General features: G+C 46.4%; 1 protein-coding gene across 7 annotated transcripts in view; it reads left to right on the top strand.

Moving 5' to 3' along the window:
• Positions 1 to 8,364: 8,364 nt before the first annotated feature.
• LOC123771277 (transmembrane protein 245) overlaps positions 8,365 to 27,065 on the top strand; it is a 449,452-nt gene continuing 430,751 nt past the window's right edge. For all 7 annotated transcript variants that reach the window (XM_069305159.1, XM_069305161.1, XM_045763753.2 and 4 more), the window contains exon 1: positions 8,365 to 8,512. The gene's annotated coding sequence lies outside the window, so the exon portion shown is untranslated. The remainder of the gene's footprint in view (positions 8,513 to 27,065) is intronic.

Raw genomic sequence — 27,065 nt, 5'->3', positions numbered from 1 at the left:
CCCACCGGAGTGAGGAGGCCACAGAGTGCCTGTTTACGTGGGGACGACACCCCCAGCGAGGTGCGGCACCGGCCCGCGGGCGAGAGCCCAGCACGCCCACCCCCCGTGGCCCTCAGCCCGGGCGAGGGGCGAGGCAAGGCCCCTAGGGCAGCCCCCAGAGGTGTGAGAGCCGTAAGGAGCCTGTCCACGTGGCCCACGCTGGACCCTGGGCACGGACGCTAGGCCACGCCGTGCACAGCTCCGGGCCCCTAGGGACGCCCCCTAGGGCAAGGAAACCAGTAGGACTGACTGCATGGGCCACGCCACCAGGTGTGGGTGACTTTGGCCCACGGGCGTAGAAGAGCCCGCACGTGCATGCCTCGTGGCCCAGGCGCCCACTAGGGCAACGGCGAAGCAGAGCCCCTAGGAACCACGCCTAGGGCAAGCAAGCTCCTGAGAGCCATGGCCAGATGGGCGACACCACCAGCTGTGGCGCCGCCCGCCCTCGGGCGTTAAGGAGCCCGCACGTGCATGCCTCGTGGCCCAGGCGCCCACTAGGGCTAGGGCGAAGCAGTGCCCCCAGGGGCCACGCCTAGGGCAAGCACGCCACTGAGCCTGGCCACGCGGGCGCCACCACCAGATGTGGCGCCGCCCGCCCTCGTGCGGTAGGAAGACGCACACGTGCATGGCACGACACGCACGCCCGGGCACGGCACTGAGGGCGGGAAGGGAAAATGGGAGGCAGTGGATAGCTGCCTCCCATAAACCTTGGAGGCAGCTATCTACTGCGTCGCAACACGCACGACCAGGGACAGGCTCTGGGCACACGCTGAACACTGGGGACATCCCTAACTAAAACAGGACACCTCACACTCGGGCGTGGTGGGGAAACACAGGCAGGACTGTACCTTAGGATAATGGAGATGTGCCGGCTGCTCTGAAACGCCTATGGGCTAACAACGAAAACTTCACTCAATCAGGAATCCCGTGTGGGCCGCCCTTGTATTTATTTATTTATTTATGCATATACAAGAAGGTACATTGGGAATGTGAGGATACATAAAATTGTAATTACAGTCCTGTAAAGTCACTAGTACGCGCAGCGTTTCGGGCAGGTCCTTAATCTGCAGAATGCTGATGTGATATACACGGACTTCGCAAAGGCTTTCGATAAATGTGACCATGGCGTGATAGCACACAAAATGAAGTCAATGGGAATAACCGGTAAAGTAGGACGCTGGATACTCAGTTTTCTGTCAAACAGGACTCAGCGAGTAACGGTCAACCATATAAAATCTAGTCCAAGTGCAGTGAAAAGCTCTGTACCTCAGGGTACAGTCCTTGCACCGCTGCTTTTCCTTATTCTCATATCAGATATAGACAAAAATACAAGTCACAGCTTCGTATCATCCTTTGCAGATGACACAAAAATCAGTATGAAAATTACCTCGGCTGAGGACATTGAAAAACTTCAAGCTGATATTAATAAAGTTTTCGACTGGGCATCAGAAAATAACATGATGTTTAACAGTGATAAATTCCAGGTACTCAGGTACGGTAAAAATGAGGACCTTAAACATAATACAGAGTACAAAACACAATCAAATGTACCCATAGTACGAAAACAGCATGTAAAGGATTTGGGAATAATAATGTCTGACGACCTAACGTTTAAGGAGCATAACCAAGCAAATATTGCGACAGCCAGAAAAATGATAGGATGGATTACGAGAACTTTCAAATCCAGGGATCCCATCACAATGGTTGTACTCTTTAAGTCACTTATAATAATAATAATAATAATAATAATAATAATAATAATAATAATAATAATAATAATAATAATAATAATAATAATAATAATTTTATTTAGGTAAGGTACATACATAAAGAGATTTTACAAAGTTTGTTGGCTTTATAGATAGAGCTAGTACATACAATGCCTAAAGCCACTATTACGCAAAGCGTTTCGGGCAGGAAAAACATTAATGACTAAAGCTTAAAACTAATGGGTAAAAAGAATAAAATGTGTTGAGTACAAATAAAAATAGAGGTAAAAGAGGGGGGAACATTGTTGAAAAAGCAGCACAAAATACAATTACAAATTATTACAGAAAATTACATTCAAACAGCGTTGATTTGAAAAACAAAAAAAAAAAAACATACATGGGTTGACAACAGAGGGGTAAGGTGAGTTACAGGGAATTTATTAGGTATAGCTTCGTTTTTAACTTAAACTGGTTGAGAGAGGTACAGTCTTTAACATGGTTGGGAAGGTCATTCCACATTCTGGGCCCCTTGATTTGTAGAGCATTTCTGGTTTGATTAAGTCGTACTCTAGGAATATCAAAACTGTATTTATTTCTGGTGTGGTGCTCATGGGTTCTGTTACAACCTTCTATGAAGCTTTTGAGATCAGGATTGGCATTATAGTTTAGCGTTTTATATATGTATAATACACATGAGAGAATGTGCAGTGACTTTCTAACATATTCAGAGATTTGAGTAGGGGTACCGAGTGATGTCTGGGTTGTTGTCCCGGTTGTCCTGGGTTGTTGACAACTTGTGTTGTCCCGTCTTGAGTACTGCTCAGTACTCACTTCCCCCTTCAGAGCAGGAGAGATTGCTGAAATAGAGGGAATATAGAGAACATATACGGCACGCATAGACGCAATAAAGCACCTAAATCATTGGGATCGTCTCAAAGCCCTCCAAATGTACTCACTAGAAAGAAGACGAGAGAGATATCAAATAATATATACACCTGGAAGATACTGGAGGGCCAAGTACCAAATCTACACAGTAAAATAACAACGTACTGGAGTGAACGATATGGAAGAAAATGTAGAATAGAACCAGTGAAGAGCAGAGGTGCCATAGGCACAATCAGAGAACACTGTATAAACATCAGAGGTCCGCGGTTGTTCAACGTCCTCCCAGCAAGCATAAGAAATATTGCCGGAACAACCGTGGACATTTTCAAGAGGAAACTAGATTTATTCCTCCAAAGAGTGCCGGACCCACCGGGCTGTGGTGGGTATGTGGGCCTGCGGGCCGCTCCAAGCAACAGCCTGGTGGACCAAACTCTCACAAGTCAAGCCTGGCCTCGGGCCGGGTTTGGGGAGTAGAAGAACTCCCAGAACCCCATCAACCAGGTATCAACCAGGTAATCTAAGAAAATAGGCGACAGAGGGTGGCGTGGAAGGCTAAGTCGAAAGCGAGTAGTCTTCTGAGGTACTGGCGTCGTAGTCCACGTGTAACAGGAAGGCGGCGAAGTGTTTTGTAGTGTATCAGCCGAGGAGGAGGCGGACAAGAGGTCGCCGAGAGAGAGAGAGAGAAGATTAAGCCACCCAAAAGGTGGCTTGGGCATGAATAGCCCATAAGTGGTGGCCCTTTTGAGCCATTTCCAGTATCAATAGATGATACTGGAGATCTGTGGAGGTGCGACTGCACCCTGCGTGACGGGAGATGTCTCCCGTGGTCGCCGAGACCGCGGGCGCGCTTTAAGTACCCCGCTCAATGCGGCACAACTTAGTCGGTTAGACACAAACTCATGGTAATACGTTTTCTTCCCACAGAAACTTCACCGCTTTGGGAAGCAGTGACTATTAACCTACCATAGCCCTTAATGTCAACCCATGTTTGCTATTTTAAACAATGCTGTTTGTCGACCAAGTTGTATATTTGCTCTTTTTCTGCCATGTTCCCCCCTTTTTTATTTTTATATTTTCTCAACACAAGTTATACTTTAATCTCAATTAGTTTAGTTTAGTTCATTTATTATGCACCCCATACCCATCTTGTGGGCGGTATAGTGGAAAGGGTTACAGAGGCACATAATGGGCTCAGGGACTGAACCCCACAATTCATTTAGCTAAGCAAGTTACAATCTTGATGAGCTAGTTACAAACTTTAATAAGTCGTCACATCAACAATGGGTTCGAGATCGACCTCAAGTACAGGTTCTAAATTAAGCAACTGACATATGAGGAGAGCTAGTGTAACAATTTATATGTTTGTCCTGCACACCGCCCCCCATCCAGTGGACATAGGTTACGAGCAGTCCCCATGGCGCAGTGGTAAGATACTCGCCTGGCGTTTCGCAAGCGCCTTGCCTTGGGTTCGAATCCTGGCTGGGGAGGATTGACCGGGCGCCAATCCTTAACTGCAGCCTCTGTTCGCCCAGCAGTGAATGGGTACCTGGTTGTTAAACGATTCGGCGGAGTCGTATTCCGGGGAAATTAGGGTTAAGGACCTGCCCGAAACGCTACGCGGACTAGTGGCTTTACAAGAATGTAAAAACTCTTGTAATCACTCAGTTACTACCTACAGTTTGCAAACTGGGGATATTTGGCTAAAATTTCTGGTAGCAGATCATTTTGAATGAAATATTTACACATCGCTGGAACATTGGTTATAGAATTGTCTCTAAATTCACATATCTTTTGGCACTCCATCACATAGTGACGGAGGGTGTGCGAATAATTTTGTTGACACAGTTTACATTTGGTCAGGTTTACTTCGGCAGATAATGAGAATTCCCAGAGATACTTGTAACCGAGTCTAAGCCGAGCAGTAGTAACATCTAGAAGTCTGCTGGTTTTATTGGATGATCCATAGATGTGTGACTCCTCTTGCATGATAGAATGATGATAGATGGAATTACTGGTGTCAATTTCACTTTGCCTCAGATCTACAAGATCTTATAATAATAATAATAATAATAATAATAATAATAATAATAATAATAATAATTTTTATTTAGGTAAGGTACATACATAAAGAGATTTTACAAAGTTTGTTGGCTATATAGATAGAGCTAGTACATACAATGCCTAAAGCCACTATTACGCAAAGCGTTTCGGACAGGAAAAACATTAATGACTAAAGCTTAAAACTAATGGGTAAAAAGAATAAAATGTGTTGAGAACAAATAAAAATAGGGGTAAAAGAGGGGGGAACATTGTTGAAAAAGCAGCGTCTATTATGTCTATTATCTTGTTGAAGTTCTCGGTGTACTGCTGCTCTCAGATTGCTCATTGACAATCCAAGGTTGATACCTGGTTGATGGGGTTCTGGGAGTTCTTCTACTCCCCAAGCCCGGTCCGAGGCCAGACTTGACTTGTGAGAGTTTGGTCCACCAGGCTGTTGCTTGGAGCGGCCCGCAGGCCTACATACCCACCACAGCCCGGTTGGTCCGGCACTCCTTGAAGGAAACAATCTAGTTTCCTCTTGAAGATGTCCACGGTTGTTCCTGTAATATTTCTGATGCTCGCTGGTAGGACGTTGAACAACCTCTGATGTTCATACAGTGTTCACTGATTGTGCCCATGGCACCTCTGCTCTTCACTGGTTCTATTCTGCATTTTCTTCCATATCGTTCACTCCAGTACATTGTTATTTTACTGTGCAGATTTGGGACCTGTCCCTCCAGTATTTTCCATGTGTATATTATTTGGTATCTCTCTCGTCTCCTTTCTAGTGAGTACATTTAGAGAGCTTTGAGACGATTCCAATAATTTAGGTGCTTTATCTCGTCTATGCGTGCCGTATATGTTCTCTGTTGAGTGTGAGGTTACACTCAACGGCTCCTTTAAAGGCAGATTCTTTGGCTAACTTATCAGTTCTATCATGCATTCGGAGGCCAACATGAGATGGAGACCACATGAAATGGACTCTGTTACCACCCTTAATTATTTTGTTGTATTTATGTCTAGCTTCGGACACGAGCATGTTACAGTTATGTCTTAATTTGAAGAGTTGAGAGCATTTAAGGATGATAAGGAGTTTAGTATTAAGTTTTAGTCTTTAGTGTTTTTCCTGCCGAAAAAAATGTCAATGAGCAATCTGAGAGCAGCAGTACACCGAGAACTTCAACAAGATCTTGTAGATCTGAGGCAATGTGAAATCGACACCATTAATTCCATCTATCATCATACTATCCTGCAAGAAGAGCCACACATCTATGGTTCATTCAATAAAATCAGCAGACTTCAGGATTTTACTACTGCTCGGCTTAGACTCGGTTACAAGTATCTCTGGGAATTCTCATTATCTGCCGATGTAGATCTGACCAAATGTAAACTGTGTCAACAAAATTATTCGCACACCCTCCGTCACTATGTGATGGAGTGCGAAAAGATACGTGAATTTAGAGACAATTCTATAACCAATGTTCCAGCGATGTGTAAATATTTCATTCAAAATGATCTGCTACCAGAAATTTTAGCCAATTATCCCCAATTTGCAAACTGTAGGTAGTAATTAAGTGATTTTAACCTATCCACCGCTGCCCACCGGATGGGGGGCGGTGTGCAGGACAAACATATCAATTGTGACACTATCTCTCCACATATGTCAGTTGGTTAATTTAGAAACTGTACTTGTGGTCGATCTCGAACCCATTGTTGATGTGACGACTGTAACGGTTCTATTCTTACGTAAAGTATGGTGACAAAACACAGACACTAAGAGAATATATATATATATATATATATATATATATATATATATGTCGTACCTAGTAGCCAGAACTCACTTCTCAGCCTACTATTCAAGGCCCGATTTGCCTAATAAGCCAAGTTTTCCTGAATTAATATATTTACTATAATTTTTTTCTTATGAAATGATAAAGCTACCCTTTTCACTATGTATGAGGTCAATTTTTTTTATTGGAGTTAAAATTAACGTAGATATATGACCGAACCTAACCAACCCTACCTAACCTAACCTAACCTATATATATAGGTAAGGTTAGGTTAGGTAGCCAAAAAAAGCTAGGTTAGGTTAGGTTAGGTAGGTTAGGTAGACGAAAAAACATTAATTCATGAAAACTTGGCTTATTAGGCAAATCGGGCCTTGCATAGTAGGCTGAGAAGTGAGTTCTGGCTATTAGGTACGACATATATATATATATATATATATATATATATATATATATATATATATATATATATATATATATATATATATGCGAACAAGCCTGAATATATATATATATATATATATTTAGTCGAGTATACAGAAGTATGCAGGTGATACCTTGGCGAGCAATGGTGTGAGTTGAGCGCACTGAGAGTCGGTACGGTAGAGAGAGAGAGAGAGAAGATTAAGCCACCCAAAAGGTGGCTTGGGCATGAATAGCCCATAAGTGGTGGCCCTTTTGAGCCATTTCCAGTATCAATAGATGATACTGGAGATCTGTGGAGGTGCGACTGCACCCTGCGTGACGGGAGATGTCTCCCGTGAAAGGTACGGTATCTCGCAAGTGTCTGTTCTAGACCACACTTGAAAGTAGACTAGTTAATATTTGATTGATGAGTGATGAAGATTAAGCCACCCAAGAGGTGGCACGGGCATGAATAGCCCGTAAAGTTAATATTTGCTACTCTGCAGCTTAAATGCTCGGGCAACACCTCACCTCATTCATCTCCAAAGGTTGACAGGAATATTAACAATGCATTTGGAGCGAGTATATTATTGGGATAATCTACTCGCTACACGACTTATATTGAATTTTGTAACTAGCTCATCAAGATTGTAACTTACTTAGCTAAATGAATTGTGGGGTTCAGTCCTTGAGCCCATTATGTGCCTCTGTAACCCTTTCCACTACCGCCCACAAGATGGGTATGGGGTGCATAATGAATGAACTAAACTAAAAACTGCCCGTAACGCTTTGCGAAATAGTGGCTTTAGGCATTGTATGTACTAGCTCTATCTATAAATCCACCAATGTTTGTATCACACCTTGTATGTATGTACTTTACCTAACTAATCATTTGAATTTGAATATGAATAATAAATGAACTAAACTAACTAATATTATTTATTAGATTAAGGACCTGCCCGAAACGCTGAGCGTGCTAGTGGCTTTACAAGACTGTAAACACATCATGGTATGTACTCTCACAAACCCATTGTACCTTCTTGTACATATATAAATAAAATAAAAATAAAATTGATTAACGTGGTGAAGGAATTGACAATTACCTGAGGGAGAAAATAAACTAGAATGAATGAACTTGCAAGATTCTTACATTCTTACAAGTATGTAAGAACTCTTGTATATATAAATCAATAAAAAAATAAAAATAACAATTAAAACTAATCAGTCAATGTTTTAGGGGTAGAGGTACTCGTGCAGGGCGGCCGAGTACCGGAAGTATGCGGCAGTTGGCAACACTGCCTCGGGCTTGGCCGGATGTGCTGATCCGGAGCCTCAGCGGGATGTGACGTCATTATAATAACACTTACTTGCTCTAAATATAAATAGTTTACAGCCTATCTTAAGTTGAGCATATAATCATATTATGTACTTCGTAATATGTAATTTGGAAGACTTAAGTCCTTAGAATATTAACCACGGATAGGTGACGTCACCGTCACTTGGACGACGTCATCGTCACCTTCATGACGTCATCGCCTCCTGACGTACAGGATCTGCTGGAGTGGGATTGTTGTGATCGGCGCCGCTGAGGAGAAACTCACCGTCAGGCCCTCGCCCTCGCCTCCTCCAGGATCTTCAGGGCAGGTAAGTCAACTTATCCGCGAGCAGAGTGTGTGGTGCACCCGGGTGGGGAGGGCCGAGGTGTGACGATGTGCCAGTGTACATATGTGCCGCGGCCTTGTTGAGTAGGCATGTGTGTGGACGTGTATGAGAATAATTTTATGTTGTGTATTTGTGTATGACCTTGTGTATTAGTGTGTACCCAGCGGGTTTCCAGGACCCAGTGTGTGGCATAGTCATTGATCATTATACCTGTGGAGTGTTGAGTTCAGGTAGCTGTGGGTGACACTTGACCTGTGGGTCGGGTTGCCTGCCGATGTGTTGTAGGACAGACGTGACGGAAGTTGTCATGTCATATGAGCTGTCATGTGACGAAGGCAATGTGGTGTGACCCGTCACGGGTCAGAGGCAATGTGACATGAGCTGTCATGGGGTATTTGGAATGTGACGTGAACTGTTATGTGACTTGGGCTGCTCTAGGGGGGCGGAGGGGTGGGAAGGGGTGGGGAGTGGTGCCCTAGGGGGGCAGGGGTGGGGAGGGGTGCCCTAGGGGGTCAGAGGTGGGGAGGGGTGCCCTACGGGGGGGCAGAGGTGGGGAGGGGGTGCCATACGGGGGGGGGGGGCAGAGGTGGGGAGGGGGTGCCATATGGGGGGGGCAGAGGTGGGGAGGGGGTGCCATATGGGGGGGGCAGAGGTGGGGAGGGGTGTCCTATGGGGGGGCAGAGGTGGGGAGGGGTGCCCTATGGGGGGGGGGCAGAGGTGGGGAGGGGTGCCCTACAGGGGGGCAGAGATGGGGAGGGGTGCCCTACGGGGGGGGGGGGGGGCAGAGGTGGGGAGGGGTGCCCTATGTGGGGGGGGTCAGAGACGGGGAGGGGTGCCCTATGGGGCAGAGTCGGGGAGGGGTGCCCTATGGGGCAGAGGCAGGGAGGGGTGCCCTATGGGGCAAAGGCAGTAAGGGCTGGCCTTCATAGGTTTCTATTTATATTCTGAATTAAACAATGATATTCATTACAATGATAAAAAGTGTACATGTGGCCTATGACTGTGTATAGCACATGGAAAACCATCTCTAATATCCTAGGAACTAAACAACACTCCCACAACCAGATAACACTCTCTAAGGATGGCCTTACACCGTCATCTGATTTAGAAATGGCGAATGAATTTAATAGTGTAGCGAGTAGATTATCCCAATAATATACTCGCTCCAAATGCATTGTTAATATTCCTGTCAACCTTTGGAAATGAATGAGGTGAGGTGTTGCCCGAGCATATAAGCAGCGGTGTAGCGAACATTGACGAGTCTACTTTCAAGTGTGGTCTAGAGCAGACACTTGCGAGATACTGTACCGACGCTCAGTGCGCTCAACTCACACCAAAGTATCACCTGTGTACTTCTGTATATTCGACCAAATATATATATAGTATCTTAGTGTCTGTGTGTATTTGTCACCATACTTTACGTAACAATAGAACCGTTACATTGGTGACCCCAGAGAGTTTCGACGATACCCAGCCACGATGGACTACAACATGGACTCTCACTGGACCTCCACTGCTGCTGCTTGCTGTGGACCGCAGCCACCTGTCATGGAACGTTGCCAAACACCCTTGCCACAGCTATGATTTTCATCGCGATCGTCTCTGCATTTTCATCTACTACGGCTTGCTGCTCCACGATCACTACTCACTCATCTGGCAGCTTCATCAGTAACTACATAATGTGTGATCTACAGCCTGTCCTGCCGACTCTCCGTCGCTGCCAGGGCACTGCTTGTTCTACAGGGGCGCCCACGAAAGCTGCTTTTTCGTCAGATTCATCTACACGTTCACTGCATTCTGATACTCTGCCGACTCAAGCACTTTGCGCAGTACAGGACTTACAGCTTGCGTTTCCGACTCTTCGTCGCCTCCAGGACAATTCAGCTCTAGCAGTGATTACCTCGTTGTCCTAACTACGTGCCTACATTACCTCCTAATGTCCTGGTGCTCGAGCCCATCCGCCCCGGATCTAAATGCTCCACCAGCGACCCAAGGACGCAACAATTATGCACATTCTTCTCTCCTGCTACACCGAGCTTGTCCACACACTGCCTACATCTTTTGGTACCAGACTACAATTTCCATAGTCAACAATGTAGTACTCGGCGTGTACAGTCCTAATCAACCCAAGACGCTACAGCTTCGACACAGAGCAGACAGCAGACTACGACCGCATCGAGCCGCCACGCTCTCGCTCCCCGAGTTTAGACACTCACAAATCTCAATCGAGCCGCCACGCTCTCCCACATAGAGCTCCACGACTCCGGCCTCACTCGGCTCTCTGCTCTGCTCCAGGCTTCGTCTCAACGTCTGCGACACTGCTAAATCCAGAGACACATCCGCCGACTACGCAGTTCACTTTTCGACCACAGTTACCAGCAGCACCGCCACCTACGACAACGGACGATCCTGTACGACCTCTCGCCCTACAACCCCAGTTACCAGCCGCACCACAACCTGATCCTGCGACGACGGACGATCCTGTGCGACCTCCCATCCTACGACCCCAGTTAGATGACATCAGCGAAGAGAAGGAAGTTAACTTTGATGGTTATGTAACGCGAGTAGGGCGTACAATTCGCCGACCAGCTAAGTTCCTTGATCAAGTATTTTTCCTTTCATCCCCTGGGAAGGGGAGTTCTGTAGTGAGTAGATTATCCCAATAATATACTCGCTCCAAATGCATTGTTAATATTCCTGTCAACCTTTGGAGATGAATGAGGTGAGGTGTTGCCCGAGCATATAAGCAGCGGTGTAGCGAACATTGAAGAGTCTACTTTCAAGTGTGGTCTAGAGCAGACACTTGCGAGATACTGTACCGACGCTCAGTGCGCTCAACTCACACCAAAGTATCACCTGTGTACTTCTGTATATTCAACCAAATATATATATAGTATCTTAGTGTCTGTGTGTATTTGTCACCATACTTTACGTAACAATAGAACCGTTACAATAGCTTCTTTTCATCGGTTGGTTCTAACCTTGCCAGTAAAATCCCACAGACTCGGACACATATCAACACATCTCTGGCAGCTATCCAAACTCTCTTCTCCTTTCACCAGTCAGCCCGACAGATGTTGTGTCCATCATACACTCACTAAAAACCAAAGCTGGGAACATCGGTGAAATCCCATCCATTGTATACAAGAGCACCTCCCACGCCCTTGCGCCACCTATAGCTCTACTGTTCAACAAATCCCTCGAGTGTCATACCTTCCCTGATATCCTTAAAAAAGCAAGAGTAATGCCAGTTCATAAAGGAGGTAATCCAGCAGACATAAACAATTGTAGACCAATATCAAACCTACCCATACTATCAAAAATATTGGAAAAAGTTATCTACAAACAGCTCTACTCCTATCTCGTAAAATTCGACATTCTTAGCCCCTGTCAGTTTGGCTTCCGCTCCCAAAAAGAGTACCAACGATACAATTATTAGTCTCCTTGATATAATTTACTCAGCCCTTGACAAAAATGAGTTTCCGATTGGACTCTTCATTGACCTGAGAAAGGCCTTTGATACTGTTAATCACAATTACCTCCTTACGTAAACTCCATCATTATGGAATCCGAGGCCATACGCTGGACTATATCCAATCTTATCCTAGTGATAAACACCAATGTGTAGCCATCAATAATATAACCTCTCCCACTCTACCAATAACCGTTGGAGTGCCACAGGGCAGCATTTTGGGACCTCTCCTATTTCTTGTATACATCAATGATCTGCCTAATGTCTCTAATATTCTGAAACCTATTTTGTTTGCTGATGATACTACCCTCATCTACTCTAACCCCAACCCACATACACTAAATAATGTTGTTAATAATGAACTAAAAAAAGTCCACTTATGGATGTCAACCAACAAACTAATACTTAACATATAAAAGACCTACTACATCTTATTTGAAAGCAAATATACAAATGCAATTCAGCTTCAGATAGACAATGTAAACATTACCAATAAAAATGATTGAAAGTTTCTCGGCCTATTCCTTGACAAGAGACTCGACTTCAGTACCCACATACAACACATAACCAAGAAAGTCTCTAAAACAGTTGGTATACTCTCCAAAATCAGATATTATGTCCCTAACTCTGCTCTCATCTCTCTATATTATGCACTAATCTATCCCTATCTTAATTATGGTATCTGTGCATGGGGTTCAACCACTGCAAACCACCTCAAGTCCATCATCACCCAGCAAAAATCTGCTATCAGAATAATAACAAATTCTGCTTTCAGACAACACTCAGCCCCCTTGTTTAACTCCCTAAACATACTAAATATAATCTCGCTCCACAAATTCTCTTGTGTCAACTACATTTACAAAACCCTGTTCTTAAATGCAAATCCTGCTCTGAAACTCTCCCTGGACAGATGTAACAGGACCCATTATTACCACACCAGAAATAAATATCTCTTTGATATCCCCTGAGTCAAACTTAATCTTTGTAAACACTCTATGCAAATAAAGGGACCCAGTCTATGGAACTCACTCCCTATTGAATTGAAAAGCTGTCCAACTTTTGCGTCATTCAAAAACAATACTAAAAAGTACTTAATTTGATCTTCATAGTTTTTTACCTTTTGCTTTAAAATTGCACTGTATCTATTGCAACCCAATCTCTGAGATTGGGTTGCAATCTCTGAACATCTTTACCATTGTGATCATTGCTGTCTTCTTATATATGCTGTCAATCTGCTGTATGGTGTCTATTAATCTTGTTTAAATTACCAATCAAGCTGTCAATGTAATGAATCAGAGCTTTAATATACCAATGTGCTTTAATATACTTATTAATCTCTCTCATCTCATTTTTTTTTGCAATGTATTTGTTATCATTTTATTAATCCTGATAGAATTTACCTTCTTAAAATTATCTGTTAGATTAAGGACCTGCCCAAAATGCTGTGCGTACTAGTGGCTTTACAAGATTGTAAATACTGTACTATGCTATGTATTCTCACAAATCCAATGTACCCTCTTGTATATAAATAAATAAATAAATAAATATAATTATACAAGTGTAGTTACAGGGTGAACTGCACTCGTGATGTCCTGTCTGCTCTATAATCTTTGTCAAATGACACTTTGAAACTGTTTCGGCATTCACCACCTTCTTTCTTAAATTGTTTTAATCGTTTACAACTCTGTTCACAAAATGGTTAATGGCACATTTGTTTCCTTAACTTTAATCTATGGGCTCTTGTTCTTGAAAATGCCGATTTTAAAAATTGCTACTTATCTGCTATGTCAATTCTTGTCACTGTTTTGTATGTGGCGATCTATCTTATCTTTTTGCTTTGGTATATTTAATACCTCCATCCTCTCCTCTTAGCTCTTGGTTTTCAGTTCCAGAAGCTTCTTGAGATATGAGAACTCTGCCCGAAACGCTTTGCGTAATAGTGGCTTTAGGCATTGTATGTACTAGCTCTATCTATAAATCGATCAAATTTTGGAAAATCTCTTGTATGTATGTACCTTACCTGAATAAACATTTATTTATTATTTATTTATTTATGAGCACCATACAACTGCTGCATACTTCAATTTGATCTCACAGATATCATAAATATCTTTTGTATTTCTCTATCTGTGTACTCGCCAAGTTATGCTTGGTGAGCTTTGGCTCTTTGGTCCCGCCTCTCAACTGTCAATCAACTGATGTACAGATTCCTGAGCCTGCTGGGCTCTATCTTATCTACATTTGAAACTTGTGTATGGAATCTGCCTCCACCACATCACTGCCTAATGTATTCCATCTGTTAGTTACTCTGACACTTTTAATGCCCCTGTAGCTTATTTGTATTTGGGTACAAAGTTTCCACCTGTGTCCCCTTTTTCACATCCCACCCGTGCTAAACAGTTTATCTTTATCTACCCTGTAAATTCCTCTGAGAATTTTATAGGTAATGATCATATCTCTTCTAACTCTTCTGTCTTCCAGTGTCGTGAAGTTCAGTTCCAGCAATCTTTCTTCGTAGCTCATACCTCTGAGCTCGGGACTAACCTGATGACATACCTCTGAACCTTTTCTAACTTTGTTTTGTGTTTGACTAGATGTGAACTCTAGGCTGGAGTCACATATTCCAGTATTGGTCTGACATGTGAGGTATACAAGGTTCTGAATTATTTCTACACACATTTCTGAAGGCATTCTTATGTTTGCCAGCCTTGCATATGTCACTGATGTTATCCTTTTGATGTGGGCTTCAAGGGACAGGTCTAGTGTGGTATCAACCCCCAGATCTTTCTCACTTCCTGACTCCTGAAGGATTTCCTCTCCCAACTGGTACCTTGTGTTTGTCCACCTGCTCTCTACACCTATCTTCATCACTTTGCACTTGCTCGAGTTAAACTCTAGTCACCATTTGTTGGACCATTATTTTGTAACGGTGGGGGGGATAGTAATTCCTATCCCTACTCTGATGGTGAGAAGTAAAGCAAAATAAGGAAGTAGGAGGGGAGGAGGAGGGAAGAAAGGGGACAGATATGGATAAGGTTGAAGGGGGAACTCGTCCGTCTGGCAACAGTAAACGAGGAGCACATGGGAAGAGTGGAGGTAGGAGAGGAGAAGGATGGAAGGAGGAGGGAGGAGGAGGATTAGGAAGGAGTAGAAGAGAGTAGCTGATGTTATATTCCGGTACTTTAAATGCATTATTTGCTGCCACCATCTGTCATTCTAATCAACATCTTAATCCCACTTAAGCAATGTGACAGGAAAAACTGCTTAAGGTCTGAGGGACCAGCCGACTGGGTGAGGTTGAGGGACTCGCGCCTCATTCCCGGGCCACACCCTCACTCACTTACTGGTCTACTGAGCTTCTCTCTTGTTTACTCACTTTGCAATCTCTACTCTTAAACTCTACTCTAGTTTTACTTGAGATATCCATAACACTGATCACCTTATCATACTCTGTCATGGGACATTAATTTAAAAAGTGGATTGAACAAAACTCAAACTTGTTATTCTACACTTAGAAATTTAGTATATTAGGTATTTCCATTTCCAGCCATTGAATACTAGTTCTGCATTTGACATTTTATAAAGTTACTATTTAACACTGAATTAATCAACCCAAGAAATCCACCAATCCACCCATCCTCAACCATACATTGGCATCCTGGTTCAGACTACTGTACACTCGTCACCACTAAGACACTCCTGGTCAAAACAATACTGACACTCTTACCTCACAACTTGGATGGATGCACCCTAGTGGGTGACTGGCACTTGCCTAAGGTGAAGATTGCAGGAGAGGCTGGCTGATCATTCTGCCTTCTGCAAGGGCTTCCCTCTGATTGCTCTAAACCAACCCGTTGGCTGGGCAAGGTGAGTACTCTGGTAGGCCAGAACAAGGGCTTCCTTGTTGTGTACTGCCGTGTTAGCCGATTGTAGCTAGCTAACACCTCGCTCGTACCACCTCGCTCCTCACCAAACATGCACACACAAAACTCACAATTACACAATTATACCATGAAACGATGCAAAACACTTGCACTGTTACAATTTTAGTCTGTCCAGGTCATCCTGTAGCCTCTTGCTGCCCTCCTCTGTCTTAATCCTTCTCATAATTTTAGCATCATCAGCAAACATTGAGGGGAATGAGTCTATACCTTCTGGAAGATCATTCTGTATCTGTACTTAATGACATCTAGCTGCTTGACTTGTGCCTTGTGTAACATAATAGCCAGTCTTAAGCTGTCTAGTGTACCAATGTTATTAGGTGATCTTTATTTAGTGACATCTAGCTGCTTGACTTGTGCCTTGACTTAATTGTTACTTAGTTGTGGATATGTATACAGTATAGATAATGCTATTTCTCCACTCGTTTGTAGCATGAAGTAGTTGCGTTTTGTTGTCTTTGATTTCATTCTCTACCTTGTATATCTGATCACGAATCAGATCCTGGCGATATTTTATCGTGAAGGCTTGATTCCTTGCTGCTGGGTCGTGCGTTTTAATATTAGTATATTTTGGTAGCAGTCTTTCCTGTAGACATATATTATTAAATATGACCGAAAAAGTAAGATTAATAATTCTAACACGAATTTTCTCAATCTTTCGTACATTTCTTTTCACTGCTGGTGGTAATTCAAAAATCAATTCTCCAAAATTCATTTTTATTTCTAGTCTGACGCGACACTTGAGCGCGTTTCATAAAACTTATTACATTTTCAAAGACTTTAGTTTACACATACACAACTGAATAGAACTTACACATCTCCGATTTGTTTATATCTACATTTGAGTGAGGTGGATGGGGTGAGGTGGTATTAATAGGGTATTAAATTCATCAACACAAGACAGAACACGAAACAATGGGTATTGAATGGAAGTGATTGTAGAAAGCCTATTGGTCCATATTTCTTGATGCTTCTATATTGGAGCGGAGTCTTGAGGTGGGTAGAATATAGTTGTGCATTAATTGGCTGTTGATTGCTGGTGTTGACTTCTTAATGTGTAGTGCCTCGCAAACGTCAAGCCGTCTGCTATCGCTGTATCTATCGATGATTTCTGTGTTGTTTACTAGGATTTCTCTGGCGATGGTTTGGTTGTGGGAAGAGATTATGTTCCTGAATGGAGCCCTGTTGCTTATGCATCGTTAAACGCCTAGAAAGAGATGTTGTTGTCTTGCCTATATACTGGGTTTTTTGGATCTTACAGTCCTCAAGAGGGCATTTGAAGGCATAGACGACGTTGGTCTCTTTTAAAGCGTTTTGCTTTGTGTCTGGAGTTTTTCTCATGAGTAGGCTGGCCATTTTTCTGGTTTTATAGTAAATCGTCAGTTGTATCCTCTGATTTTTGTCTGTAGGGATAACGTTTCTATTAACAATATCTTTCAGGACCCTTTCCTCCGTTTTATGAGCTGTGGAAAAGAAGTTCCTGTAAAATAGTTTAATAGGGGGTATAGGTGTTGTGTTAGTTGTCTCTTCAGAGGTTGCATGGCGTTTCACTTTTCTTCTTATGATGTCTTCGACGAAACCATTGGAGAAGCCGTTGTTGACTAGGACCTGCCTTACCCTACAGAGTTCTTCGTCGACTTGCTTCCATTCTGAGCTGTGGCTGAGAGCACGGTCGACATATGCGTTAACAACACTCCTCTTGTACCTGTCTGGGCAGTCGCTGTTGGCATTTAGGCACATTCCTATGCTCGTTTCCTTAGTGTAGACTGCAGTGTGGAAACCTCCGCTCTTTTCCATGACTGTTACATCTAGAAAGGGCAGCTTCCCATCCTTTTCCATCTCGTAAGTGAAACGCAGCACGGAACTCTGCTCAAATGCCTCCTTCAGCTCCTGCAGATGTCTGACATCAGGTACCTGTGTAAAAATGTCGTCAACATACCTGCAGTATATGGCCGGTTTCAAGTTCATGTCGACTAAGACTTTTTGCTCGATGGTACCCATGTAGAAGTTTGCAAACAGGACACCTAGGGGAGAACCCATGGCGACCCATGGCGACAAGCGAGAAGGAATATTCAATCAATTCAATTTCAACAATAAGAGGATTGACTGGGAAAAAATAAATGTAGACCTTGCAACCATTCAATGGGAGACGGTCTTAAGCGACAAAACTCCCACACAGGGAATAGCTCAACTGACAGCTGAAGCTTACAAGGTCTGCTTGAAGCACGTACCTGTGAGGAGGGGCAGAAAGAGGACCACTCTAGAAAGAGAACGGAGACGACTGTACAGGAGAAGGAAAAAAATAACGGAAATGCTTCGGCAGACACAACTATCACAAGCAAGGAAAACAAGCCTAAGCAGGGAGATTGAGGAAATAGAACAAACGTTGAAGCGATCATATGAGTCTGAGGAAATGGAATTGGAACAGAAAGCTATACAAGAGATAAGGAAAAATCCGAAATATTTTTTCACATACGCAAAATCAAAATCCAAAACCTCGACCAGTATTGGACCGTTAATTACAAATGAAGGTACGTACACAGAGGACAACAAAGAGATTAGTGAAATTCTAAGAAGCCAGTATGAGGCTATGTTTAGCACGCCAATAAACAACATGAAAGTTGATGACCCAGACAGCTTCTTTATGAATGACATTCAAGCTGCAGATAATATAACGGATATTACCACAAACTCGGAAGACTTTGAAAGAGAAATTGATAATATGCCTATGCACTCAGCTCCTGGGCCTGACTCATGGAATTCAATATTCATAAAGAAATGTAAAGTACCAGTAGCGAGAGCACTCAGCGTAATATGGAGAAAGAGCCTGGATACAGGGGAGATACCAGCAGCACTTAAATCTGCAGATATAGCTCCGTTGCACAAGGGGGGGAGTAAAGCCTTGGCAAAAAATTATAGGCCAGTTGCACTAACATCACACATAATAAAAGTGTTTGAAAGAGTGATTAGGAATCAAATTTCTAGTTTTATGGAAAACAATGAGTTGCACAATCCAGGACAACATGGATTTAGAGCGGGAAGATCCTGTCTGTCACAGTTACTCAACCACTATGACAAAATCACAGAAGCCCTAGAAGAAAAGCAAAATGCAGATGTTGTATACACAGACTTTGCAAAGGCGTTCGACAAATGTGACCATGGGGTGATAGCTCACAAAATGAGGTCAATGGGAATAACTGGAAAAGTAGGACGCTGGATACTCAATTTCCTGTCGAACAGAACACAAAGAGTAACAGTCAATCAGATAAAATCGAGTCCAAGCGATGTTAAAAGCTCTGTACCTCAAGGTACAGTCCTTGCACCGCTACTGTTCCTTATTCATATATCTGATATAGACAAAAATACACGCCACAGCTTCGTGTCGTCCTTTGCAGATGACACAAAAATCAGCATGAAAATTACCTCTGCTGAAGACATTGAAAAACTACAAGCAGATGTCAACAAAGTTTTTGATTGGGCAGCAGAAAATAACATGATGTTTAACAGTGATAAATTTCAGGTACTCAGGTACGGCAAAAATGAGGATCTGAAACATAATACAGGGTACAAAACACAATCGAATCTCACCATAGTAGAAAAACAGCATGTCAAGGATTTGGGAATAATGATGTCCGACGATCTAACGTTTAGGGAGCATAACCAAGCAAATATCGCGTCAGCCAGAAAAATGATCGGATGGATTACGAGAACTTTCAAATCCAGGGATCCCATCACAATGGTTGTACTCTTCAAGTCACTTGTGCTGTCCCGTCTCGAGTACTGCTCAGTACTCACTTCCCCCTTCAGAGCAGGAGAGATTGCTGAAATAGAGGGAATACAGAGAACATATACGGCACGCATAGACGAGATAAAAAACCTAAATTATTGGGATCGTCTCAAAGCTCTCCAAATGTACTCTCTAGAAAGGAGACGAGAGAGATACCAAATAATATACACATGGAAAATACTGGAGGGTCAGGTCCCAAATCTACACAGTAAAATAACAACGTACTGGAGTGAACGATATGGAAGAAAATGCAAGATTGAACCTGTGAAGAGCAGAGGTGCCATAGGCACAATCGGAGAGCACTGTATAAACATCAGGGGTCCGCGGTTGTTCAACGTCCTCCCAGCGAGCATAAGAAATATTGCCGGAACAACCGTGGACATCTTCAAGAGAAAACTGGACGGTTTTCTAAGAGAAGTTCCGGATCAGCCGGGCTGTGGTGGGTACGTGGCCCTGCGGGCCGCTCCAAGCAACAGCCTGGTGGACCAAACTCTCACAAGTCGAGCCTGGCCTCGGGCCGGGCTTGGGGAGTAGAAGAACTCCCAGAACCCCATCAACCAGGTATCAACCAGGTAACCAGGACCCCATCTACTTGCTTATACATATGCCCATCCGGGCACAAGAAGGGTGCCTCTTTAGTACAAGCTTGGAGTAGTTTCCTTAGAATATTTTCTGGTATGTCAAGAGGAGTACAGGCTGGATTACGATACACTCTGTCGGCTATCATCCCGATTGTCTCGTCCACAGGTACGTTGGTGAACAGTGATTCTACGTCCAACGAGGCTCTTATCCCTGTGGCCCGTGTGCCCCGCAGTAAGTCAACAAATTCCTTTGGAGACTTCAGGCTGAAGGCGCAAGGGACATAAGGAGTCAGCAAGCCGTTGAGTCGCTTCGCCAGTCTGTACGTGGGTGTGGGTATCTGGCTAATGATTGGCCAAAGTGGGTTTCCAGGCTTGTGTGTCTTGACATTTCCATACGCATAGATAATGGTGTATATAATGCTTTGTCATGTAGATAAGTTCACTCCAGTAAACTGGTGGATATTACCTAAGACTTTCACTCACCCCTAGATATTTTTTATTTATTCACTTGAAGGCCAGAAAGTTCAATGACTTATGAGGGAAAGTCTTATTCTCAGGCATTACTGTGGATCATGACACAACAGTGAATGGGATAAGGACACTGGCCTGTAATTTAAGGGCCTCCTGCCTATCCCCCCTTTTTGTATATTGGGACTACATTATCTGTCTTCCAACTCTCTGGTAGGTCTCCTGTTTCCAGTGACTTGTTATACACTATAGATAGTGGCATGCAAAGTGCTTCTACCTCATCTTTTAGCATGCGTGGTGGGATTCCATCAGGTCCAACAGCCTTATCTTGAGGTTATCTTGAGATGATTTCGGGGCTTTAGTGTCCCCTCGACCCGGTCCTTGACCAGGCCTCCACCCCCAGGAAGCAGCCTGTGACAGCTGATTAACACCTAGGTACCTATTTTACTGCTAGGTAACAGGGGCATAGGGTGAAAGAAACTCTGCCGATTGTTTCTCGCCGGCGCCCGGGATCGAACCCGGGACAACAGGATCACAAGTCCATCGTGCTGTCCGCTCGGCCGACTGCCTTAGTCACATCTAGATCGGGCAAATACCTCCTAACTTCATCTTTGGTAATTTCAATATTTTCCAAGGCTGCTTGGTTTGTCGCCATCCCTCTTAGTACAGGGGTACAGGGGTTTCTCCTTGCTCTATTGTGAAGGCCTGGAATCTCTTGTTGAGTTCTTTACACGCCTCTTTGTGATTCTCTGTATACCCATCCTCTCCCTTTTTCAGTTTCATCACCTGTTCTTTCACTGTTGTTTTCCTCCTGATGAGGCTGTATAGCAGTTTTGGTTGGGTCTTGGCTTTGTTAATAACTATGTCATTTTCAAAGTGCTTCTCTCCTCACACTGAGGTACCCATTTCTGGCCCTCTGGTATCTCTCTCTGCTCTCTGGTGTCCTGTTGTTTCTGTAGTTTCTCCATGTCCTTGTGCTTGGTTACCTTGCTTCCTTACATGCCTGATTAAACCATAGATTTTCCTTTTGCTTTTTTCTGGGGGGAGCCCCGTCGGCTCCCCGGAGCTTTACCGGCTGATATGCTAATGTCAGACTTTGGCATCAGTCATGTGTATGGAGTTCTAGGGCCTACCAGGGACCACGAGCCAGAACCTGGCCCCCTCAGAGAGGCAAGGGGAGCAATGGCCTATAGAAACCCCCATGTGGTTGGAAGCATTCTATGTCTGCCATCGACCGGGTCAAGCATCCAGAAAGGTAAGCATTCCAAAACAAACCCCTATTCTGGTGAAAATTGCTACCTAAAGCCGAACTAGTGGATAGAACTTTTCAACAGAAAACAAGGAAACTAGTATGACGTCATACGTCACCGCGCCGCTGTCTGCGCAGCTCCCCCCTCCTCAGGAGGGGAAAGGGGGAGCCCCAGACATCCCACGCCGGCTATCCACCCATCAGTTCTTCGGCTGATGCTATAGGCAATGGTTATGTGCTCCGGCTCCAGTGGTTGTTTCAGCACTGTACCTAGAGTGTGGTGTCTGTTTGCTAGGTGGTGCGTGAGCCGGGAGTGATTCTTCAGTACTCGGGCTGCATGCGCCTAGGGTTCCCTTCCCTAGGTGCCCTGTAAGTACTACCCTTGGGGCTTGGGGCCACCTTCCACAAGTTCCTTGGGTCCTGCCCCTGCTTGGCCGTTTACTGCTTGGTTTTCGGCCGCTCTTTGTGTGCTCGGGTGTTCTGTCTCCCTTGTTCGCCTTAGAGTAAGGGGCAGTTTTTGCACTGGTGGGGCGCAGGGTACTGTGCAGCTTGTCTTTACCAATCATAGCGGCCGGCTCTGTTCCGCTTGGGTACGCTGTCCTCTTGCGGGGTTTTCTTTTTCTTTTTGTTTATCTACCTGGTGGGGGGTCTGCCTTCGTTCTTGCCCCTTGTGTCCCTTGTGTTCTGAGTATTTTCTGGTGGTACCCCTGCTAGGTCCTCGTGAGTGTACACGTCCCGGGGGTTCAGCTCTTAGAAAGTTGTTTGGTTATCTTGAGGTTATCTTGAGATGATTTCGGGGCTTTAGTGTCCCCGCGGCCCGGTCCTCGACCAGGCCTCCACCCCCAGGAAGCAGCCCATGACAGCTGACTAACTCCCAGGTACCTATTCACTGTTAGGTAACGGGCATTCAGGGTGAAAGAAACTTTGCCCATTTGTTTCTGCCTCGTGCGGGAATCGAACCCGCGCCACAGAATTACGAGTCCTGCGCGCTATCCACCAGGCTACGAGGCCCCTTGTGTTAGCTTTGGTAGCTTTGGGTGCCGGTTAGCAGTACCCTGCCTGGGATTACCTGAGCGCGAGTCCTCTTATAGTAAACGCTCGGGACCCTGGGAAACCCCTGAGGGCACGCGGTTCCGATGGATGTGACCCCAGAGTCCCCCCCTCGCTTCCAGCGAGTTTGAGGGTTGCTCTCACCCTTTGTCTCTGGGTGACTCACTGTTTTGCCTCCGTCTGCTGCCTGTGGGGTCGGTGACACCTTCGACCCGGAGTCCTGCGAGTTTGGTTGCTCGTTGTGGCTCGGTTACCCAGTTGTGCTAACAAAGCGGGTGCGGGCAGCAGGGGCGTTGCACTTGAGCCTTGGTGGTGGCAACGTTCTCGTGGTTTCCTCCCCAGGAGCCCCGGGGCTGCCCCGTTGTAGTTCGTTTTGGGACTTGGGGGTGTTGGTTGCTTCGGTTCCATCCACGCCCCCTTGTCTTTCCCCTGGATCACCCTTCCTGCCTGCATCTGGTTCCTTACCGTCTGTAGGTTCGGGGCGGGGTTTTTGATGGTGTTGAGACTCGGGCAGTCTCGGGGAATTCCTCTTCCGGGGTAGTGACGGGGGCATTTGAGCCTGTTCCTCCAGCCGTGTTGTACGAGTCTGCCAGTGGGCTCCCTTCATTAGTGTTTTCACGGCTGCCCCGGTTTTCTGGTACGGCCGGGGCTTTGGGGGAACGGCTCGGCCCCGGGGCCTGTCGTGTAGGTTCCCGGGGCTAAGAAGGGGCTGACTTGGGGGGGCCTTGGCCCCATTGGACCCCGTGGGGTTTTTTATCCCCCTCTAGGCGGGGCTTGTGATTACGCGGAGTGGGGTTTTTCCTCCCCACTCGCCGTACGTGCTGTTGGGCGTCAGCCTCTCCCCGGGCTCGGTTCCTTGGCCTTTGGGTCGGTTGGTTCCGTCCTGTGGGTGGATGTTTCCTTCCACCCCTTTTTGGGACGGTGTTTTCGTCATGTTCCCCCGTTCAATGGGGTTCTGCGTGACTTCTGATCTCGGGTGCGCCTGCGCCTTCGTGTGCCTTCGGGACTAGTGTTGGCTTCTGTGTTCTCGAGGGTACGGGAAGGTTTTTCGCTACTTCCCGCATTATTGGAACGTCTGTCGGCTCCTCCTACTTGTCGCCCTGTTGGGCTGCTTGTCGCCCTGTTGGGCTGCTTGTCGCCCTGTTGGGCTGCTTGTCGCCCTGTTGGGCTGCTTGTCGCCCTGTTGGGCTGCTTGTCGCCCTGTTGGGCTGCTTGTCGCCCTGTTGGGCTGCTTGTCGCCCTGTTGGGCTGCTTGTCGCCCTGTTGGGCTGCTTGTCGCCCTGTTGGGCTGCTTGTCGCCCTGTTGGGCTGCTTGTCGCCCTGTTGGGCTGCTTGTCGCCCTGTTGGGCTGCTTGTCGCCCTGTTGGGCTGCTTGTCGCCCTGTTGGGCTGCTGGTCGCCCGGTTGGGCTGCTGGTCGCCCGGTTGGGCTGCTGGTCGCCCGGTTGGGCTGCTGGTCGCCCGGTTGGGCTGCTGGTCGCCCGGTTGGGCTGCTGGTCGCCCGGTTGGGCTGCTGGTCGCCCGGTTGGGCTGCTGGTCGCCCGGTTGGGCTGCTGGTCGCCCGGTTGGGCTGCTGGTCGCCCGGTTGGGTTCCTTTTTGGGCTCTTTGCTTCTTTGGCCGTTTTTATTGTTCCTGCTTCCTCTTTTGGCTACTTTTTTCGTGCAGTAGTCCTGGCTGGCACCTTCCCGCAGGGAGGGTGTGCGGTTCGGCCAGCGTGTTATGCGCATACGCCGTGGAGTTTGTTTTGGTCTGGGCGGTGTTTCAGTGCTGGTGTTTTGCGCCCTTTTTGCTACAGTGCTTTGCCTCTCGTTCTTCTCCCTGGCTGCGGTATGTGTCCCTTCGCGCCGGGGGTGTCCTGGTTCCCAGTTGTGGGGAGGACACCGTGGTTTTCCCTGTGTCATGGGTGTGGACTGCCTCCTTCGCCTCTCCCTGTTCTCCTGCGGATCCGGCAGGGTCCGGCTCTGGCGTCTTCACCTGGCGGTGCTCCCAGGTTCTTCTGGGCACGGTTGAGTCGTGTCAAGTTCGTGCCACCGTTCGCCAGGTGAGTTTCTGTGGTCTGGCGTCTTTTGGCTGGGCGCTGGATGCGGTGTTGTTTATATACCTGTCTTTATTTAGGTATATTTTTGTACGACTGAGACCGTTCGCACACCAGTGACTGTCCCTTTTTCAACCCTTCCTGTCCCCCTCATGTGCATGTCCAACCCATGCTGGAGTCATTCAGGGGACCCTCCTTTTTTAATGTTGTGAGGTGTGGGGGTTGTAGGGTTGGTTCTGTACTCGCCTGGTAAGGCTCCTGGCTGTGCTTGCAGGATTTGAGCTCTGGCTCTTGGGTCCCGCCTATCTGGTAGAACTTGCGGGACAGTACCAGTGGAGTGCAGTGGTGCTGTTGGCACATTTGGGGAACACTATTGCCATCATAGGTCTGTGCTTGTTACATGACCTACTTGCGAGCATAAGCCTTCTTGCTGGTTCGTCCGTGTACTTCCAGGGCGCACTAGCCTGTTTTCGTATGGCAGTTCCGGCCCGTCCTGGTTGTGGGGGTATGTGGGCCGGTGGACTGCTCCTAGCAGCTGCCTGGTGGGCCACCCTCTGACCGGTCTAGCCTGGCCTTGGGCCGGGCTTCAGGTGTACAAGAGCTCCCAGTACCTCATCCAGCAGGTATCGAGCGGGTTTTCTCCGCCGTCGGTCGCCTGGTGCAGGTTTCTGGGCCTGCAGGGTTTTGTCGTGTCTCCGTTGGCCCTGTCTGGGGTCTGCCTGCTCCGTTCTCTGCCTTTGCAGAAGGGAGTTGCTATTTACATGTTGCATGTTGCAGTGGTGTCTGTTGCTGCTGCTGCATGTGTGCATTGGTACCGTGTTTCACGGTGGGGTGTCCTTGTTCCTGTGTCCGGTTGTGGAGTGGCACTTTGCTGCCGTTTTGTGCCTGGGGATTGCGTGGGGGTTTTTCTGTCCCTGCCTGATTGTCCACCCCTAGTTATTCTCCTGGGGTTTTTGTGCTTCTGCTCTTTCTTCCTGCCTCCTCTGCAGCAGGGATGTTCTGCGTGTGTTCATAGGCGTTGGTCAGCCTGTGTCCTGTGATGTGCTTCTTTGTCTCGGTCTATTGCAGTTGTTCGTACCCCTTGGTTCGGGTACTGTTCTGGCGGCGACCCTTCCGCCTTCTTTGGTTTCTTAGCTTGCCCTGCCGGTTGTTTTTTTTGGGGTCTTGCGATGTCTCGCGTCGGACCCGTCGTTTCTGAACTCCTGGTGGGCTTGCATGCTTTGGGGAGTTTTTCTGTTCGGCAGACGTTCCATCTCCTTGTGCCACCTGGGTTTCGGTGGTCGCACCCGAGATCTTCCCGCGGCTCCGCCTTTTTCCTGGGCTCGGAGGGGCCTTGTCGGGGCTGCTTATCTTCTGCCTCGCGGTCTCGCCTCCGGTTGGTGGTCGGGTGGCTTCGTGGTAGGTGTCCCACCTGCGTGCTTCTCTTGGCGGCAGTATGAGGTATTTTGGCAGTTCTTCCTTTTCCTGTCCCTTCTTAGGTGGTTACTCTTGTTAGCTTGGTTTACTCTCGGCTTGGTTTTCTGGTGAGGGTTAGGGGCCATCGTCTTGCCACATACTGTCGCCTCTTTTCGTGCGGCGCGGGCGGAGCCGTTTCAGCTTGCTTTCGGTCTTGGTGTTGCTTCTGCACCGTTAGTCAGCTGTCTTGTGCGTCGTTTCACCTCCGGCCTGTTCATGCGCCGCTTGCACCATCCTGGTCTCTGGTCAGCGTGCTCTGTCTTCTCCTCGGTTGGTAGTGCCCCTTCGGTTCCGGTGTGTTTTTTCGTCGGCTCTTTCCTTTGGGCCTTTGCCTCTGGGGGTCGAGTCGGAGTTTCCTTGCTCCTTCGGTTTTAGCGTTTTGGTTGTTTGGTGGCAGCAGTCTCCATCTTTTCTGGCGCGGGGTGGGGCTGCTGCATTCTGGAGGGGTCCAGGGTTTGTTGGTGCTTCGTTGGTCGGGCCGGGGGTGTGTCGTTTTTG

The sequence above is a fragment of the Procambarus clarkii genome, chromosome 54 (genome assembly GCF_040958095.1).
Source record: "Procambarus clarkii isolate CNS0578487 chromosome 54, FALCON_Pclarkii_2.0, whole genome shotgun sequence".
Taxonomy (NCBI): Eukaryota; Metazoa; Arthropoda; class Malacostraca; order Decapoda; family Cambaridae; genus Procambarus; species Procambarus clarkii.
The sequence above is the reverse complement of the archived record's forward strand: the minus strand, read 5'-3'. Positions and strand labels throughout refer to the sequence as shown.